We start from the raw sequence: 17,715 nt of genomic DNA, 5'->3' as shown, positions 1-17,715 counted from the left end.
TATTAATCTTATATTCTCTTCTCCTGGTCTCTGCTTAGCTAGCTCACTGATTTCCACTTGCTGCAATTAGCCCACTACCAAGTTTCATCAGCATTTTGTCTAGAGATCGAGTCAAATCCCTGGTGATGCAGCCACAAAAATGCAGACAGGACCACGAGGGCACTGAGAGGTCCCAGTGTCACAAAAGCTTCAGTGCCTGCAGAGCTCGAGAGCGAGGGAGAGGCCATTCTACTGTTCTACATGAGACGGAGCCCCGACTGCTGAGGTCAGGGGGAAGTGCAGCCTGTGAGAGCCTCATGCTATTTGTGCAACCTGTTAATGCTCGTGGAGAGCAAATGTGAAGCGGTACCACATGAAAGAGTAGCATTTTTCATCTACTTTTCACTATGGTTAAGTGTTTGCATGAATTTTTTGCAGAGCCGAAAAAGGAGTTTCAAGCACAAGCAAAAAAGGCCCCCTCTGCTTTCATGAGAGGACTTCAGGTAGTGTTCCCATCAGTGAGCTTTTGAGCACCTTGATTGTCTGATAAAGTCTTTTGCTTTGAAAGCAATCATTAAAAAACAAAACAATGTTTTTTTTTAAAAAAATGGCCAAATTGTTAGTCATACAGGCTCAGGTCTGCTGTGTCTAATGTGCATTTGTAAAGGAAGCTTCCTTTAGGAATTGCATCTCTTGGCACATGCACAAAGATTGAAAACTTTCTCATATTTGCATACTGAAAGAGGGATTTTATACTTGCCTAGTTACAAAAAAAAAAAAAAAAAAAAAAGATTCTGGAGCTGGATGGCTGCTGGAATGTGTCTTAAGAGGTGCTCTAAGGGTGGAGCAGGCAGCTTTAGCAATGTTCTCCCTGGAATAAAAACCAGAACCTGCCAAACCACATTACCCCAGGCATAATGTGGAAGCTACCATTCTACCAAGAAAAACAATCAAAAAAACAAGAAACAAGAAATCAGTCAGCCTCAGTTCCCCCCAGCCTAAGCCCTCTACTCCTGAATACTCGGATTAAGCTGAAAGAGAAAGCCAGCTCACTTGAGAATCAGCAGTGTGCTAGCATGATGCAGCACATGTCTTTCCAGGACTGGATTTGTGTGTCACTACCATTAAGTCATGCAGACACCCATGCAGGCAGCAGCATGAAAAAATGGTGCATGTGTGCATACTATTGAAATATTGTTTTTCCTTTATTTAAAAAGGAGCTTGTACAAAGCGAAGGAGGTCACATTAGTCTATCTGGTCTTGTAGGAAGAGCTGTTATAACACTGAAACCAGAGAACTGAGTAAAAACCCAAAGTGAAGGTTCAGTGCTGTAACACTGATTCTTCCAAAAACTCTTCCAATTCTAGGATACTTGTCTCTCTGGAATAAGCCACTCCTGACACTGCCTGCAAGATTTAGGAGTGAGAACAACATCTGATGATCTAACAATTTGGGGTTTGCTAAACTATTAGCTATTTCCGCAGTCCTACACACTGAAAGAACTATCAGCATTTTTGTGTAGTTGGAGGGGCTGTTGTAATTTCTTGTGCTGAGCTGCAGTTGTAAATTCTTGACATTTTTGTGGCCGAACAGTGACAAATGAGTTTACGTGTCATCGCTTGCCTTGTCCACCTTGCCACTTCCACAGATGATTCAGAAAATAACACACTTACAACTGCCTTGGAGACAAGCTATGTTTACAACAGCCACAGAAGAAGCCTGCTCTGTTCTGTACAGTACAGCTGAGGTTCTGACCAAAGCGTTTAAAGTTTTGTGAAGTGCCATAATATGCCATGGGCCTACAAGCTTATTCCTCCCCAATACTTAGTTTCAGGTATATCTAATTCCTGATATACTAGACAGGAATCTTAGACATCTTTGAAACCTTAAGAAAGTCTATCTTAGTGGAAGATGGAGCCGAGTTTCATGCTAACAGAACTCGTACAGCTCAGTACTTTTTCACAAGAAACCTGTTCATTGAAGCATAACTTCTTATTTCTCCAACTAAAAATACTACTCATGCTTACATAAAAAGTGCAAAGCGGAAATATGTGGCTCAAATGATTATTTAAGAGTTAGAAATCCCTTTACAGGATGCTTAGTTCGTGGACACATAAATCAGTAGTTCATATCTGGGACATATCAATAGAAGCTGGATTGGTGCCAACTCTGGGCTGCACAGCAGGACGGCTCACATGAAGCCAGGCCCTGGCATCTGTTGTATAGAAACAGCCCCTACTTATAGTTTCCAAAACTCTGTACTGCAGAGCGTTGGCTCCAGAATGGGAAGCAGTTTGCCCGGATTATCTCTATGGGCCAGCTCACCCCCCAGGCTGTGCTAACACAGATCTGCTCCTCTCAGGACGCTCGAGAGTCCTCCCTGCATGTGCACGACACGGGTGTATCGGCTACCACCAGTCTCTGCAACCACCCTGCACCCAGGGCCAGAATGGGAGGAAAACGAAGTTACGAAGCCTCCCAGGCAGCCTCTCTGCAGGGAGGTCAACCGCCTCCGGTGCGACACAACAACCCGTGAGTCCTAAGATTCCTCCTCTCTGTTGAGGCAAAATTGCAGATGATGCAGAAGTTGCAGGAGGATAAACAAGGCTAAGAAATATTTGTGTTATTTTACCATTAGAAAACCACATATGTTTTCTAATGGGTTATTAAGAACGTAAAACAACCTCTCTTATTGTATTTAATGGCACATAATCCCACATATCTATCTTTTTGTGTATTATAATTAAACCAAACTCATTTCAGAAAGAACAGGAAAAAAGCTAGGCACATTAGTAAGGCATAATTAATAAGAGCCCAGCTCCCCAGAGTTCTCTGAGCAGCTTTTAAACTAGGTTTAGCCATTAAATACATATGTAGTAGAAACAGGTCTTTCATAGCTTGTTTCCAACTACTAAAAGAAAAGGGAGGGAAAAGAAAAAAAAAAGAGCTGCATATTTCTGCTTGTTTTTAAAGAAAACCTTTAATTGTTCAGGCAACTTAAAAGATAGTGTTCTGTGTTATGTTGAAAGAGTTACTGACCCACAACTGAGAAGAGAAAGTTCCCATCACATGCTATATTTTCAGGTCATATTAGAAGAGAAACCAGCACAGCTGACCAGCTTGCCACAAGCATTAAAGCATGCAGCTTTTCTTTGCCTTCTGACTTGTGCTCTCTGTGTTTTAAGGAAGAAGTAAAATAACTTGTTATGCACGTGTCCTAAATACATACTTTGTGTGAGTCTTGTTACACACCATGCAAAAATGATCTCTACATGGAAGAACTCAAAATTCACTAAAAGATCATTTCAGAGCTTTGGCTGACCCAAAATATATGGGGTGATTTGATCGATGCCACCCACTACCTTTCTGCCAGGCTCGTTTGATTTGGGGTCCATAGCAGAGAAAAGACACCTCTCCCAGGCAAAGGAGGTTCAGTTCTGAACCACAGCACATGTAGATGCTGCAAAGCCTCTGGAAAGAGCACAGCCAGCGCTGGGTGCCTATTGCCAGACAGCTCTTCAAAGCTTGTTTTCCTCCTTGAGGTCCCTTGGCCATTTTCCATCACATTACTAGCAGGCATCCCTGATTTGCCTAGGATGAGGATGCTTAAAAAAGACCACATCCGGCACTGGCTGGAGGCTGCTGGGCAATTCTCTCTGTTCTCAAATTTCCTTTGGGGAAAACAGTACACTAAGATCAAAAATCAGAGGAGCAGGGCATGACCAGGTCCTCCTCGAGAAAGCAGCTTGAACTGATCTAGATATTCTCCACTGGTTTTAGAGCAAGGTTGACACTGCAGTCCTTCAAGCTCCAGATACTTTAAACACAGCCTCTATTAAGAGCTATGTAAACAGTAAACATACACTCAATTTCCCTTCCTGTGAACTGAGTAAGTTAACAGGAAGCTTGGAGAAAACTCTTAGCTATTTTTAGAGAAATGCTATGCTCATATATGCACGAGCTGATCATTACATTGATCTTACTCCAGTTCAGCTTCTGTTCTTACAACCAGTGGCCATTCAGTTTTCAGAGTCGTCACCACTGCACTTCCCAGACAGTGTTTGCATACTGTCTGTCGCTGTATTATTTAAATGTTGATTTCCCCAAAGTGTGACTCATGACAACCCTCTTAAAAGACACTAATATCTGCAGTGCTTTGCCAGCAATATTTTTACCTTTATGTGCTGTGCCATCTCATGCCAAAACTGAAGCACCTAAATCTATGATAAACCTCCTACAGAATTAGTCTGATTTTCTGTATACATTTATAAACAGAAAAAGAATTTTTCATGCTCTAGGTGACCCTGCATGTGGAGAGGGGTTGGACTAGATAATCTCTGAATGTCCTTTCCAACCTTAATGATTCTGTGATTCTATGATCTTGGTGAACTCTGTTGAAAGCAATGGAGACCAGGGTTTCTTCTGCAATACAACTCTGTACTAATTTGGCTAGCAACCACTTTAAGATTCAGCTAATTATTAATGCTTGCAGTAATTAACTACTGAAGATGTGTAAGTCAGTTCTGCAAAAGCAAGGATTTGTAATTATGCTACTCAATCGGGCAGTTTTAAGCATTTTAATGTTGTGTAAGGGTTGTTTAAAAGTCATTTTAAATAAAGTATATTCTACTGCTTGCAGGTTCCATTTCCCAGCAAAAGTGGAATGGTACAGTTTCCTGGGGGGCAAAAAAATGTTCCTTATGCTTGCTAGGATGGGACATCAGAGCGTCCTATTTTGGGAGGTTTTCTATTCCTAAGCACTTCAGAAAGCCCAGGTTCAAATCCGGCAGTTATCAGGGTTTTGGTGAAACTGCTCCAGCTCTTTCTGTCCCACCTGCCCACTAACAGACAAGGTCTCAGCAAACTGCGGGGCAGCCTTGGGAGGGTCACCGTCCCCAGGCTGCAGCGAGAGCGCACCCGGAGCCAAGCACCGCCTGCAAGCCTTCTGCTTACCGCGTTACACGGCCGCGCCGCGGGCAGAGAAGGGGCCGAGAGGAGCACGTCGGAGGAGAGGGCAAGCGTTTCGGCAGAACAAACGTGGAAATACTGGGAGTTTAGACAGAAACTTCACGGGAACGGCTGCGGCACGAGCCGTAGCCTTGCGCTCCCCACGTCTACAGCGCGGTTCACCTTAGCGTTGGAGGCGCTGCTGCCGGAGCTAACGCGTGTAGGTCGGCGCGCAGACGCGTGCCTATGTCTGTATGCTGGTGTGTCCACAGACCCCCACACACAGCGTTGTCCCAGCCCTTCCCAACGGCCGCGCTCGCCGGGGGACAGGAGCCCGACGGCCCTTCCCTTCCCAACGGCCGTTCCTAACGGCCAGGCCGGGTCGCCGGGGCCCCGGGCGCGGGCAGCGCTCGCTCGCCGTTACGGTAAAGCCCCGGCCGCCCCCGCGGGGACCCGCGGCGCACGCGGCTGGTGGCGGCAGCGCCCCCGCCTGCGCCGTCCCCGCCTGCCGCCGCTGCGCGAGCCCCGCCGCGCGGCCCCTACCTCGCTGCGTGCGCGGGTGTCGCCGCCGCGGCCGCAGTGATTGCGGCGGGCGCCGTGCGGAGCGGGGCGACTGCGGCGGGCGGGGAATGGCCGCGCCAATCGTGGCAGGGGGAGAGGCCGGGCGCCTGGCCCCCGCCGCGCACTACGTGTCCCGGCAAGCACCGCGCCGCTCCGCCGCGGCGCGCCGCGGGTCTGGCGCGCGGAGCACGGCGGGAGTTGTAGTCCTCCCGCTGACCGCGCGCCCCTCGGCCGCCGCGGAGGGAGGGAGGCTTGCCCGGCCTCGGCAGCGGGGGCGCGCTGGGAGACCAGCGTTCGAGGCTGCTGTCCGCCTACTCGGCCCTGCGAGGCCCTTGCTGAGCGTGTGTATCGTGCTGGAATGAGAAAAGCTGGTTTTCACCAGCTCTAATTTTCCTTCTCGACTGTCCTCTCTTTGTTCAGGGCCTGGGTGGAGCTGGGAAGTCTGTAACAAAAAGGTGGAGAAGTGTGTCAACGAGTGATCCATAAAATCACGGAGGAAAACTAATCCCCCCTCCTGCATGTCATCAAAGTTCGCCGGGATACCTCAAAGCTGGCATCTTGTGGCACTCAGGGCCTGCCCTTGGTCACAGCCTGTTTCTCTGCTGCACATGAACAGCTCCAGCAAGGTACAGAAACTTGCAAGGATCGATAGAGATATTTCATTTTTTAGTTATCGTGAATCTTCAAGTACTACAAAAAAAGTCAGAAATTGGAGAAATGCTGTTGTAAAGTCTTCTTAGAGAATCAAAACCTTAATTTTTTACTGTGGGAAAGAGAAGCAAAAAATAGATCCTGTTTGGAAAAAAGTAGCCCCTGTGTTCTTTGCATAATAAGCCACAGGAAAGAAGCACACCTGCTTCCAACTTCCTTATTGGTATCAATTTCTAAAAGGCAATAAACAAGTTTACATTTTGTTGCTAGCTGACTAGGCCTAGCGTGTCTGCAGACAGTGCGGCTCTGCTTTGAATTTGCAGCTTGTGTTGCTTGGCCTGTTTCTGCTTTGCTTATGATTAGAAATTTAAAAGGTCGTGGCTGGTTAATCCCCAATAGTTTTTTTTTTTTTTTTTTTTTTTTTTTTAGAACTTGAAACCCTCAGTAATCGGGCATGCCTCCCAAGGCCGCCAAATTGTTAAAAATGGGTTGATTCGGAGATGAGCCTCTTGAACAGGCCACGATGCTGATTTTCAAGCAGGAAAAACAACCCAAACGTTAAACCTTCCTTTCTGCTTAGTTTATTTTGAGCTTAATAACCATGTGGGTTACGCTTATGTTTTCGAACTATTATTTTTAAGTTCTAAAAATTACCCAATAAAAGCATCACTGACCCAACATCCAAGCTAATCCAAAGGTAATTTTCATAGTATTTGCCATGATTGGACTACATGAGTGAGTACAGCTTGTGTTGTGTGTGACTTCTGAAATGCCTAATAATCACTGCCAAAAAAACTGCCTACAAATTCTGCATTCAGTAAACACCAAGAGGATGCTCGTCACCATGAAAAATAATAGATGGGAACAACCCATATGGGCGTTTTGCACTTCAGCTATATATATCAGACCTTCCTGAATTAGGTTTGTCTAAAAGAAAGACATGAACTGTGTTGCTCGGCAGACAGGCTGAAGTAAGCAGAGAGATTGCTAAGATACCGTTGTGGGAAGTCTGCAAAGAAAGTGGCTGTGTCTGCCAGAGGTAGCAGGATTCTAGTGTGATGCTTGCTACCAGAAGAAATTAAAATGTTTTGTCAGTCACACAGACACAGAGACATTTTATCCCTATGTAAATGTATTTTTAAAGAGAGAAAAGCGCACAAGGAGTAAAAAAAAAAAAGCCCTCTTGCATTTGCAAAACATTTTGTTCCTGCTCTGACAGCTCTAGAAAATAAAAGTAGCAATCAGCCATATGTCTCATGGTAAAACTTTGACTCTTTTGAGTACATTTCCCCTAACCCACCAAAGCCACTTATTACAGATGGGAACTAAGATGCTAGTCGACTCTGAAAGTGTTGACCAAATGAGAACTGCAAAAAACCCAAATGTGAAATGAAAAAGCTGCAGATAAGGAGGGTTCTTTTGTAGTAGTGAGATTTTAACCAACCAAGGATGGAAAGTCCTATAGACCACAAGCCAGCTGTACTGTAAGGGTAGGCAGTTTAGCTCTGATTCTGTTTAACTAAGAGTAGTCACACGATTCTCACTCCTAGGTCCAACATTTATGATGGAAGTCTGCTTGAAGTACCAGTAAATTAGTAATAGTTCTAGTAAAGCATAGGTTTCTCCAAGAAGACTATTTCACATTTCTGACAGACAGAATCCTGGAGATGTTTTAATGCATGTGCTTATGGTACCATGCCACGAATCCTTCAGCAGAGGAAAAGCCATTGCTTTTGCTTTTAATCTGCCAGGGAAAATGTTTACAAAAATATACAAGGTGTGACTTTAACAGCATTGGCATAGATCCAGATACTTTTTAATGCATAAACAGCATTTTTAGCTGGGAGGAAGTGGACTAGAATCATAAATCAAGCTTAGATCATGTATCAACGAGTCAGATACATAGGTTATATGCCAATAAAGTAGGTGAGTTCACTTAAATAGGTGACTAACAGATTAAAAATCAACTAGTAAGTTAAAACAATCTGTAAGATTGTACTTCATTAACTCTGTATGGACTTTTTTTTTTTTTTTTTTGGAATGTTTTCTACTTCTTGGAAAAGTTAGCACCAACCATCGTTTAATATTTTCAAAGAGAAAAATAGTATGAATCGATAAACATCCCCACTGCATAAATGAATCTGCAAAATAAAAAGAGATAATAGTATTTTACTCATTAAAACAGGATTTTTAAATTACTTGATTTAGTAATATAGCCTAAAATTGCAGGGAGGACAACATCAGGATACTTCTGTGATCTAGAGCTGACTGATAGCTATTTTTAATATCCAGATGCTATTCAGTCACTCAGCCACAGGTTTACTTATGAAGTTACTTATTTCAGGTCATTTTTGACTTTACCCTATAAATCTGTTTGTCTGTTTCTGTAACAATTATAAGCACAATGTTTCTAATAGGTGAGATAAAAGTCAGGCTCTTTTACTCCATCGCCCCTTTAATGTATAAAAGGATTTTCTTGAGCTATTCTAAAAATAAACAACATGATCAGCTGCCCCCAGCCCTGACAAATTGCTTCTACAAGATCATCAAGCTCTATTAAATGCTGGATTCTTAATTCTATTTTAACATTAGTCTCAGATTACAAAGTTTCTCATGTAATATTAGGCTCACTTCTCTTATTTTGAACATATCTAAGAATGCTAGTCTTTTGTAGACAGACTAACTCGATAACTTTTAGCAAAACAAAGTGTAAAAGTATTCTAAAAAAAAAAAGATGACTAGTGCATAAGAATGGGAGATGTTTATATTTAACAAAACAATGTGCTGAGCCTGGTCTTTCAAAATCTTCACTAACAATGAGGTTAGATTTTGGTCAGGCTGATAATCAGTTGTCTTGTAAAGACAAGGTTATTCCAGATCCTTGAAAAGAGGGAAGAATTCGTTTGTAAATTAGTAAAAGAAGGATTAGTAAAATCAGTAGATTAATAAGGGGGTGGTCTTTAGAGAGTCCCTGTAGAGAGGGAACTTACATGAAGTTTTTGTAATTCTGAAAGAAAGAAGCATATCATCATGGAGATCAACAAGTCAGGAAGTCAAAGGAATTCTGAGGCTTACTTCATTTGCTTTGCTATGGAATATATACAAAAAAAAAAAAAAAAAAGAAGAAGCAAGGAGAAACCAAAAGCTTCATATATACTTTCCTCAACTGTTCTGAAATTCAGTTAAATTTGATAGTCTTCAAGACATGGATTCTTATATATTTTTTGAAAATAGGCAGCCGAGAAGAGCAAGAGCAAGTGATCAGTTTACTCCTTTTATTGGTATAGATAGAGAGTGGTATTTTGATATATATAGGTAATCTATATAGCATACATATATATATATAAATTAATATATAAATATTCATATGTATTTTATTCATTAACAGAAATGCTCAAATTTGGGGAAAAGCTTTATGGATCAGAACATCCAACTAAGAAACACAAATCTGTAGGAAAACAGGTATGACTAATTCTGCTGTTCACACTTCCTCTTTTCTTTCTGTCTTGCCCTGACAATTTTAGTGAATGAATAGCTATACTTGTGGTATTTCATCATTGCTTCTTCTGCCTCTTTTGAAGGGATTCAGGAAGTTGAAGGTGATCAATCTCCTTACCAAATTCAATCTTCACTCTTTAAAAATTCCAAGTACCAGCTTGGATCATAGTTGTCATAACAAAATCACATGACATGAGGCCGAGATCCTGCAGTCAGCTTGCCAAAATCCCCTGAATTGAAACAACTTTTTTTTTTTTTTTCTTTCATGTACTGGCTGAATTGGAATTGAACTGCTAACCTGAGACAAGGAGGAATCAGCACTTTATCCAAAATAATCCACTGAAATACCTCACTCACCAAATATTTGAAGACTGGTATAGAAAACTTGGGAGCTGTACGCTAGCAATGACTGATAGAAAAATAGAGAAAAAAAATCTAGGTATTGTAAGAGCTACACTATAGCTTAGGCTCTGGGTCATATATTATACGTCAATACTTGCTTTTGTAACAAGTTTTCCAGAGTGTCCCGCTGGTAGGATCGTATTTAAAAATATAACCTTGTTACACTGAAAACATGTCCACTTTATCTCATTATATGCTGAAGTCCTTAGCCCTTAGCGGTTCCTGGTCAAGATTTATGCATAGTGTGTCAAGAATAATAAAATGAGTGGTAGCATAGAGAACAGTTAAAGATTTCAGAAAAATCCCTTAGAAGAAAAGACTGAAAGACTAAGAGCAATTTAGTATAAAGATCCAGGAGAGATACTCTAACAATCTTCAGATATATAACTGATTGCTCCAAGAGGAAGCCAAAAAAAATTTCTCATGTATGCAAAGTAGAATGAGACACAGAATTCTTAAAATGCAGCAGGGATTTATGACTAGAGAACAGGAAACATTTTCTAATGATAGAGATACTAAAACATTTGCCTAGGAATGGTTCTGAAAATTGAAGCCTACAAAAATGGCCCTACAAAGATAGTTCCTTCAATAACTAAAAGATGTTAGATATTATTATTCCTTTTTTCACAGGGATTTTGGGAGGAAAGAAGACTATCGCCAAGGAAATGAAATAACTTTGACAAGTCAATTCTCCTAGCGGGACTCTGCCTGGGAACCAGGAATTGATGTTTACTTTTTGAAATTTTATGTCCGTTCCTCTTCCGATTCTTAGCTTAAATAAATAAGCAGGTTGTAGCAAAATATGCCAAGTCAGTGAGTTGTCCAGCTAGCATACATGACACTGACACTCAATGGAAGAGTAAAGGTGTGACTGAAATGCACAAGGCAGCTTTCTTTATGGTGGGAGTATAAATTTGGTGCAAAGGATTTAGGGCATATGCTTCCACCCTGGTCTATTCCAAAGGCAAGTAAATAGGAACACATATGGGTGCACATATTGAAGAAGGAAAAGCTTAGAGACGTCCTGACCTTGGTAGTGTCTGCACGTAACACTCATTTTTATATCTGTATCTGGAAAAGTCTGAACAAGTATGCTAGAAAGCCTCAGTGCAAGACAGTACATACGCAAATCTAACACTGTCAGCTTCAAATTGGATAATTCTTTCTTGAACTTGTTATTGCACAGACAGCTGAGGAAAAACAAATGTCAGACAAGCTGTATGCACTCAGTTTGGGGTTCAGTTTTTATCCTACAGAAAACATGAAAGCTACTTTTAACCACTTGTGCATCTTTTTGTGGATGACTCACCTTTCTGCCATTATAGCCACAGGCCAGGTGGGTTGTATGGGAAAACAATCGTTTAGAATACGGTTGGTTTGAGGTGGTGTTCTCACTTACCTGCCTGACCGGGAGATTCAAGGAAAGCAAAATGTGTGCTGGAGAAAACAAGCATGGGGGAGGGAAGAGGGGAAGAAGTCTAAAGGTTAAAAGATTGTGAACACCTAATTACAGAGTGTGCTTCCCAATAAACAGTGTGACTACGCAATGGAAAATATATTCTTAAAACCGTGGACCAAGAGGATGGCGATGATGGCCAACAGTAGGCTTAATATTGTTATCCATTGCAAACATGCAGTTCTAGTTCATCAGCCATTTATTTTCATACTCACAAAACATTTACAGAAATCTGTAAAAAGCAAATGCCAACTTTGAAGTGTGAAACCCAGAATAAGATTTTCTACACTTGATTTTTGTTGTCCTCGTTCTTCATCTCAGACAAATGTGGCAATCCTCATATCTAGCAATATGTGGCAATCCTTATATGCTTCCAAAACTACAATGTGTGTGTTACCTTGATAATGAATTTTTCCTACACACAGCTAATGGCAAAACATGTGGTATATTTTCCGTATCACTGTAGATATCTGCGTTCAGATTCCAAATAGACTGTGTCACAGTCAGGGAAAAAATGCTCTTTTCTGTCTCTGTTGGATAAAAAACCTACTCTCTCCCATGAATTTGGAGATTCCCAGGCAATCACTACATTTACAGTTAAGACAGAAATAGCTCAATGAAGACCTTCCACTCAGCAGCTCAGGTCACCGTATGCGCTTGCCTCTTGTGCTGGCAGCCTGTTAAAATTTATGTCAGGCTCCCTCCTTTTTGCTGCTCGCCTTTTCAAAACTTCTTGCAGACTCTATGCACCAACAGGAATGATTACGATGAACTCAGGCAATTCCATGGTGCTGGGGTAACAGAGTTCTTACCATCAGGAATGAGAGTGGGTATGCAGAAAGATAAGTTTCCTAGTAAGAAACTCCCCCTAGAGTTTATTTCCTGTTTATAGATTGTTCAGACATTTTGAGGAAAAGATATCTGTGGGGGCAGAGAAAATAGAGTTGTACCTGCTTGAAATTTCTTTAGCTGAGATGCTCTTGTACCCGTATGCTTTGAAAATTTCCAAGTTAATTAAAAAGAAAAAAAAAAGTTTTTCTAGGCTTATTAAAGGAAAGACATAGCTTCTGGGTCTGGAAGTCCCTGCATGTCTGTGGAGGCGCTGAGGAGGCCTTCAGTTCCTCTCAGTGTACCTCAGCTCCCCGGGTGACACGTGAAGATGATAACACCACTTACCTCAGAGGCTGCGCGTGCACGACCCCGATGCCATGGGGCAACGCAGCATGTGGACGTGGAGCTCCGCTGTGATAGCTTCTGTGAGCGTGTTCTTACGCAAACGTAGGAAGAAAGTTCATACAGCTGTACGCAGTAAGGCATGTAGATGGTGAATAACTTGAGGCCACATACTGAATGTTGAGAGTGGAAGAAATGTTTAATGGCTACTCGGCTCAGTGACCATCTTATTTTATTCCTGTCCTTGATACTCAGAATATTTTCAGTATATCGAATGAAGCAATGACTCTATTTCAGAAATGTAGTTGTGCAATAATGCAGTATGGCATATACAGAAAGGAAGATTGAATAAGAGTTAGGTGAGAAACTTTATATTGCTATGTTTTGCAATTCTAATGTTATTCAAAATATTTTACTATAGAAATACTGCGAGAGCTGTAAGTTTTCCATACAGTTAAAAAACCATTAACTTTCCAAGTAGTCATTTTTAAAAAACAATAATCATTTTTAAAATAAATAATTTTATCACCTTTAAAAACTGTTTTTTTTTCATTAATAATAATCACAGTTAACCCAATTGTTTTCCTTCATGAATTCTGAGGAAGTGATTTATCTTGCTACGATGTAACAGTTATTGCAGCAGATATTTCCTTTTTTTTTTTTTTTTTGAGGGAGGTTATTTTGTTATAAAGAGAATTATAATAGACAAAATTAATTCATGCAAATTTTTGATAGAAATTAGACAAAATTCAAATATAAAAAAGGATCTAAGCATTTTACACAGAGAATCTGTTTTTTTATCCATAGATAGATATAAATTTCTTACTTTTCATGGCTGCACATACAGCCGTTCAGTCAGAGCCTTTTAAAAAAGCAGTGCACGTCATTTCCTGGATCAGGAGCCCAAGGAGGGAACGGTAAACAGAAACCTTTAGTAGAAGTTGAGAAGCCCTAGGCCTGTAGTGATATAATTACATGTTCTCCCCACTAACATGTACAGGGTGCTTGGAAGCAGCTGCTGATACAGTACAAGTAAAGGAGATGATGAATAGTGCACAGAAAAGGTACTTAGATATGGTGATGCAATTGGATTATTTTTGGTGTTAAAATATGCTGAGTCTGCACCATCTCTGTTAAGGAAACACACAATCTAGGACAAAGATTTTGACCTTGTTTTTTCCAACACTCCAAACAGATTGGTTTATGTTGTTTTGGTCTTGCGTGATTTAATACTGCATCAACCATTTGTGATCACGTTTGAATTTTCTGTTGAGGGGATCAGTAAAGTGCTTTGAAGACTACACAAACAGCGTAAAACTGGAGTAAATTTGTAATTAGCACAGCCTCTTAAAAAGCTACTCTTCCGTACTGGTTTACATGAAAATTAATTGTGGCATTGAAATCTAGTAGATGGGAGCACAAATCTTAAAAACAGTCCTGCCAAATACCACAAATGCCTTTAGTTCTGCAATGTATGACTAAATTAGCTGATTTAGATGAGCTTCCCATCTTACTCTGGTGTCTTCAGTTGTTAGAGTTTTAAATATTAAGCACAGGGAAGATACTCCACATGTTCTCCTGGATCCTTCCCCTTTAAGGATAATAAGAGTTCTCTGAGGCCCTGAACTGTATTTATTATATTTACATTTACAATATAATCACTTTAATTAAAATAGTCGTTATGTGCAGCACACCAAGTCACCTGATAGAGAAGTCAAAGGTTGTGAATTCAGTTGGTTTGTTATTCCCACTGTGTTGCTTAATCTCTCCTGAGGCAGGATGTTTTTTCTATTAACTCCTGCCAGCCCTAGCTCTGTGATTATGTTCTGAACAGGTAGCAGGGCTGATGTCCTCGGTTTTAAGTCCTAATGAGGCCCGGCGATAACTGGTAATAAATACCTTTAGGCAAACATTTTGTAGCCTTTGTCCTACACAGGAGCTATCCATAATCTTTCTTTGCCTTGGGGGATGGCCATAGGAAGAGGATTACTGGGGTAAAATTTAAACCAGATGAGAATAGCACAGGGCTACAAGGATGATCAGGAGCCTGGAACATCTGCTCTATGAGGAAAGACTGAAAGAGCTGGGCCTGTTCAGCCTGGGGAAGAGAAGGCTGAGAGGGGATCTAATCAGTGTGTATATAAATATATGATATTTGAATGTTTGAATGGATATTTGAATGTTAATATTTGGTATTAACATTTGGCATGCATATGTATTTACCCAGAGAATATCTGCAAGATGTGATCTGACCAGACAACATATAAGCTATGGGGACATGCAGATGTGAGCTGCCAACCTTGCGTTCAGCTTTATAACCTGAAACTTGGGAGGAGAAGAGCTCCTCAACAGAGGAAGCAGGAGCTGGAAGCGCTGGCTTGATTCAAATTCTTGTTAGTACCTCAGGCATTAGTGATGGTAGGAGAGGTCACTGGATAGAGTATCTGGTTAGTTGCAATGTGTCTGTTCTGGAAGGTAAAAAGGAGTACAGGGAAAAAATATTTCAGTCAGAAATCATCAGTCTTGTAATCAGATAATAATAATTATATGGGTGTACAATTTTCCAAGGCATGTCTAGAAGAAAGGTTGGAAAAATTATTCTTTTTTAGGGCCAGACACCTTCCTTTCAGTCAGCAACTGCTCCTGTGTGGGTTGTGTGGTCTGCAGGAATGAAAGGTCATGTGATGATTTTTCAGAATTCCTTCTAAAGATTTTCATTCTTGATCCAGTAAAATAACCATGATCAATCCTAGCTAGATCCTGAGGGGAAAACAAACTTTTATGTGTAAAGAAAAAAAGGAAGATGGATGGAGGAAGAACATCAGCCTCCCCCGACTTAATAATAATGTCCATTTTATCAGCTATCTTTACTACGACTAATCATTTGCAAAATAGACATAACATCTGTATAACCTGATAAGGTTCAGGATCTGCAGGTTTGGGATGCTGGGTCACAGGATGAAAGGGAAGAGAAGTTGTTGCAGTCACACCGGCCTCTAGATCCCTGCTCGGAACCAGTGGCACCTCCAGGGTGCGGGAGTCTGTCCATGCGATGCCAACCAAGTGCTGGCCCTCAGGTGCTCCATCCAGGAGACACTAATGAGTAAAACGGACAGGACGTGAAAGGGTTCTTGAGCTCTCTCATACAAGTCCGACTCAGACCAAAGGTTTGAAACAGTCATGGACTCTGAGTAGACTTACCCGTTAAAACACTTGTTGACTTTGCCTATGTAATTTGCCAGATTATAGGTTTGTTTTTAGAGCTGGAGCAACTGTGATAGAAGATCTATTCCTATTCTTCTGTGAGTGACATCAGCTCTATTCCCGAAACGATCTTCTCCAGTCTTTGCTTAACAGGCCTTCACAAAACTGCTTACCACACAAAGTTTTGGTTTTGTTCTTATTTAGCCACCAGGACACGTGTGCTAAATAGCCAAAGCACCTGCCCAAGGCTCCACTTCCCCTTCTAGCTAATGAGCACAGTGACTTATGGACAGAAGAAACAACATAGCAGAAGAAAAGTTCTTTCCTTCCTGCTGAAGGAGTTACAGAATCACAGGAGTTAAGAGTTAGCTAACAGTGATGACACTTGTTCACTTGAGTCCCATATGCACAAGGTCGTAATAAGTCCCCCACTTGTCTGTCAGAAAAGTCATCACCCACCTTCCTCTTCAATGTTCCTTCTCTGTAAATAGGGAGATGAAGGGCTTGTAAGGGCCACACACTGCTGGAGCAGTATGTCATTCCACAGAGGATGTTAGCACTTCTCATTTAACATGAGTCATTTCTGAAGTCTTTTCTTCTTTCGGCTGAGGTGAGGCTTGACAAATACAGCAAATCTATCAGAAAAGAATACTGAAGTCCCTTGGTTTGACTGCAAGTGCCTTTTATTTCGGTCTTGGAGAAGAGGAAAGAGAGAAAGGTTATAAACTCCGACACACAGCCAGCTGGGGGCTGGGGAATGTTCTTCTTTTTCCATTTAATGACAATCCCTAAATGGGCAATATCACTGTTAAGAGTAATGGGAATATCGCCATTAATGGAACTGTGAAGCAGAATATTGGAGATTCTAGTTAGAGGCAATGTTTAATTTCTTTTTTTTTTCAGACATTAGAAACTTAAAAGTTTGAAATAAAATGTATTTTCTGACCAGAAAATATTAGCAAAAAAGTGAAGCTTTCCTCCCATTTTTAAATAATCTTTTCCTCCTATGCTCCAAAAAAAAAAGTTTCTTTCAGAATTGTTTTATTTTACACGGAGGTTAGGGTGATTTCTGTGACCAGTGGCTCCTCCAAGACTAGTGCTTGTGCTACCTTATGTCACATGGATCTTTAAAAAACAAATGTGGGGCGACCTTAGCACGACCGCCGGTTCCCCACAGAAGGGTCGCCGCTGCCTCACGGCATCTTTCAAGTATTTTTGGCAGGAAAAGGTGCCGGGAGAGCCTCGAGGGCGCTGCCGCAGCTCCCCCAGCCCACGGCGGCCGGGAGCCGGTCCCGCCCTGCCCTTGTCCTTGTCCTTGTCCCTGTCCCGGTTCCCGTCCCTCCCCGCCGAGGGAGCCCGCGCGACGCCCGCCCCGCCCACGGCCGCGGGGCAGGGGGCGGGGCCATGGGCGGGACAGCGGCTGTCCGTAGCCCCGCCTCGGGGCGGGGCCTCATCGGGGGCGGGGCCTCAGACCGCCTCGCCCCCACCCTATCAGAGGGGCGTGACGTGACGTGACGTCGCGCTGGTGACGCCATCAGCTGGGCGCCGCTCCGGAACTCGGCCACGTCTGCCGGAAGTGAGGAGCGGGGGGCGGCCATGGCCGCCCGCGCCGGGGCCGTGTGAGCCGTGTCCCGGCACCGGGACAGGGGAGGCTGCCGCGCCTCGGGCAAGTGAGACCCCGGACCCGGGGCAGGTGAGGCTGCCGCGCCTCGGGCAAGTGAGACCCCGGACCCGGGGCAGGTGAGGCTGCCGCGCCTCGGGCAAGTGAGACCCCGGACCCGGGGCAGGTGAGGCTGCCGCGGCGGCGCGTGAGGTGGGGGGAGCGGCCGCGGGGTTGTGTGGGA

The sequence above is a fragment of the Tinamus guttatus genome, unplaced genomic scaffold, assembly GCF_059628265.1.
Source record: "Tinamus guttatus ecotype Peru unplaced genomic scaffold, ASM5962826v1 Tinamus_guttatus_pri_ptg000048l, whole genome shotgun sequence".
Classification (NCBI taxonomy): domain Eukaryota; kingdom Metazoa; phylum Chordata; class Aves; order Tinamiformes; family Tinamidae; genus Tinamus; species Tinamus guttatus.
This window is presented reverse-complemented; position numbering follows the sequence as displayed.